The sequence below is a fragment of the Phyllobates terribilis genome, unplaced genomic scaffold (assembly GCF_046119375.1).
Source record: "Phyllobates terribilis strain yellow unplaced genomic scaffold, ASM4611937v1 Scaffold_237__1_contigs__length_3040347, whole genome shotgun sequence".
NCBI lineage: Eukaryota > Metazoa > Chordata > Amphibia > Anura > Dendrobatidae > Phyllobates > Phyllobates terribilis.
Window position 1 is genome coordinate 51916 of NW_027362997.1, and position 3621 is coordinate 55536.

The window sequence follows — 3621 nt, forward strand, 5'->3', positions numbered from 1 at the left end:
TGTTTGTGTGTGTATGTGTGTGTGTGTGTGTGTGTGTGGTGCGTACGGCGTATACAGTGTGTGTGTGTACGGTGTATACAGTGTGTGTGGTGCGTACGGAGTATACAATGTGTGTGTGTACGGCGTATACAGTGTGTGTGGTGCGTACGGAGTATACAGTGCGTGTGTGTGCATGTGTGTATGTAAATTAACCTTAAAGAGTAAATCAACTTTTGGGACGTTTTTAATGTGATTTAGGGTCATTAATTCTGAGCAGATTTGTGGGGACCCCAATCCTTTGCTCCTTTGCTTAAAAGACCTCCTAGAAGAGCGCAGCTCAGTAGATAGGAGAGTGCACTGAGCGGAGCAAATGCAGCAGAAAGTCATAGTCATGTCTCCTCACCTCTTCACTTCTAAGAGATCTTTTGAGTGATCAGGGTCTTAGATTCGCACTAATCTGCTCAAAATTATTGGACCTAAATCATGTAATATATATCCCAAAATGTAAGTTACTTTTTAAACGTTTAATAGTTCCACTGCTTGCATCTAATCAGTACATTGGTTCCTATATGGTCCACAGTCTGATGATGACTGGTAACAACTCCCAGTATCTCCTTACCATTGCTAAGGACATACTGGGAGTTGTAGTTGAGTCCTCCATTCTCTGGAATTCCTATTGTTAGCAATGCCCTTCCTCCACCAATTGCAAATACAAAGGATCCATCCATGGGGTGAGATCTTGGGAATAATTGAATCGTTCCTACATTTAAAAAAAAAATAAATCTCCTATTCTTAATAATTACCGTATTTTTCGGACTATAAGATGCACTTTTTTCCTCCACAATTTTGGAGGAAAGTGGGTGGTGCGTCTTATAGTCCGAATACTATATTATTGTATGGCCGCATGGTGGTGGGTGTGGGGGAGCCGCAGGGGTGGATTAAGAGTAGCAAGTGCCCCGGGCAGTTTAGAAGGCGCGGCCCCCACCACACACACACACACACACACACACACACACACACACACACACACACACACACACATGCACACATAGCTGTATGTATGACATGTCACATGATCCCCTGTGATAGATCATGTGATAGTTCACGTGAAATTAATTTGGCACAATATTAATTATAATAATTTTTTTAGGCTGTGTGCCCACTATGCGTATTTTAAGCGTTTCCGCGGTGGCAATTCCGCTGCAGAAACGCTTAAAAAACGCTTGGTAGAAGGCCTGCCATGTTCCCCAATGATAATCCGCATGTGCTGTGCACATGCTGCGGAAATTTCCGCTGCGGATTATCATTGCGGAAAAATCCGCAGCAATACCAATTATTTTGCGGAAGCACGGCGCTTTCGCCGCCATTGACTTGCATTAGAACACATGGAATCCGCATCACTGCATCTGTACATGCAGAATCCATGCGCTTCAATGTGCGGATGGTACCCGGGTTTGGAGAAGAGGAGACTGTCCTCCGGACCCGGGTACCATAGAACCTGTAAAAAAAGAATAAAATAAAAAATTATACTTACCTTCTGATGGCCCCCGGTGTCTTTATCCGATGCGTCCTGGCCACACAGCGCCATCTATACTCAGCAGGAGGCCGCACGCAGTCACGCACACACACAAACATATACAGACATATACATACACGCATAAACACATTTGAAACACAAAAATACATATAAACCGACATCACACAATGATATCTGCCTGCACACACATACATACACACAGACAGACAGACAGACTCACACACACACACACACTCACCATCCCCCGGCTCCAGTCCTCCTGGCTCCTGCTCCTCTCCGGTGGTAAGTAGCAGTGCAGGCCGGGCGCGCACTGCGTGACGTCACAGCTAGGAGATACGGCCGCGCACAGGGCCAGCAGAGGGAAGTTAACTGCTGCAGTGCTGGCCCGTCCGAAGAAGAAGCAGCGGCTGTGCACCGCTGCTGGGGGAGTGGTCCGGGGCCCCCCCTGCCACTGTCTGCCGGTATGTGCCGCGGGGTTGCACATATAATGAGGGCAATCCGGCCATAGAGACCGGAGGCCCCGGGCGGTAGCCCGGATTGCCCTCATTATAATCCACCTATGGGGAGCCGCAGCGGGGGATCAGCGGGGCACAGGATTTTACAAATCGCAGAAAACCCATTTGATGTTAATTGTTTGGGCTTTTCTCATGCGCCGAGCATCACTCACGAGGAAAACAAGCTTCAAAGAACAAATGAGAGGAGACAGTCCATGCATTATGTGTCACGGTGGCGTGTCATTACCAACCCCCTTGCTGCAGCGCTCCCTAAATTCCCCACAATGTAGAAAAAGCTTGTCCACACGTCACGGCTCTGAGCTGACTAGTCCTGGAGGATCGTGAGGTTCCTTCCTTACATCTCTCCTCAATTATCTCGGCTTCTGTAAAATAGGCCGAGTCTAATGGGATGAAAAATGCGGCTGCAGAATAAAGGTTCTCTGGCATTTATCTACTCTGTGATCACCGTTCCTAATCCAATCATGGAGGCGTTCCTGGCTGTTACAAGGAATTAGTAGGATTACTAAAGTGTGACAGGCGAGGGTACAGCGCCTGTGCCGATCATGGATTCTCAATAGAGGTGGCTGGGAATGGTCGCTCTCCACTGAAATGATCGGGGGGTGCACATACTTCCCACAAGAAAGCACTTGAATTGTCAAGGTCAATCTATTCTATAGCTGTAACTTTAGCCTTAAAGGAATTGATACAGTGGGGTACATCTGGTGCCTGGGGGCAGCGTTTGGTATACTCTGTGTCCCTCTGAAGAAGCTAAAAAAGTGAAACGCGTGTTTAGGAGAGTGGCAGGTACATAATGGGTAAGGATCTCCTCATTACTGGTACTCAGGCGCAAAATACGTAGAATTTACACTACACTAGGGATGAGCGAACCCCGTGGATGTTCGGTTTCGACCAAACTTTAGTCCAAAGTTTGGTTCGGGTACCAGAACTTGAACCCGAACCCCATAGAAGTCAATGGAGACACAAACTTTGATGCTGTAAAATGGTCGTAGTAAGGGCTAGGAGGTCTCTCACTCTTAAAACGGACTTGTCAGTGTTCGGAGTTCAGCATTGGACACTAGGTGTCCGGTATGAACCCCAAACTTTACAGTTCGGGTTCGCTCATCTCTACACAACACTCGTTATACTGTTGTACTAATACATTACACGTCTAGTCCCTGTGATTGACTATATATTCATTGCTGAGGACGCTCTTGCAGATGTGTCTAATCTCTGATGTCACGCCACCTGGAGGCTGAATCTTGAACTAAGTGCTCTTGTAATACAGGTTTTAATATTACGCTAATAAAATATATACTGTATACTGTACAATAGCTTTCTGACCCCGTTACACAGTTTTTGAGCACTTGAGCTGAAGTTGTTAAAGCTCAATTGGTGTTTTGCATAGTCTGAGGGGGCTATAGGTGTAATTCTGCTGAGATTTTGACTTCGATGCGTGTTGCAGTTACATTGGCATAATACTCTGTTCCATGTACAATATTATGTAGAACAGAGTTTTGATTCTAAATGGACTGTAGATAAAACAGTATGTCCTGGAACAGTACCAATACACATGCTCTGTAACTTGCCATCCACTCTTTTGGAGTGGACGAT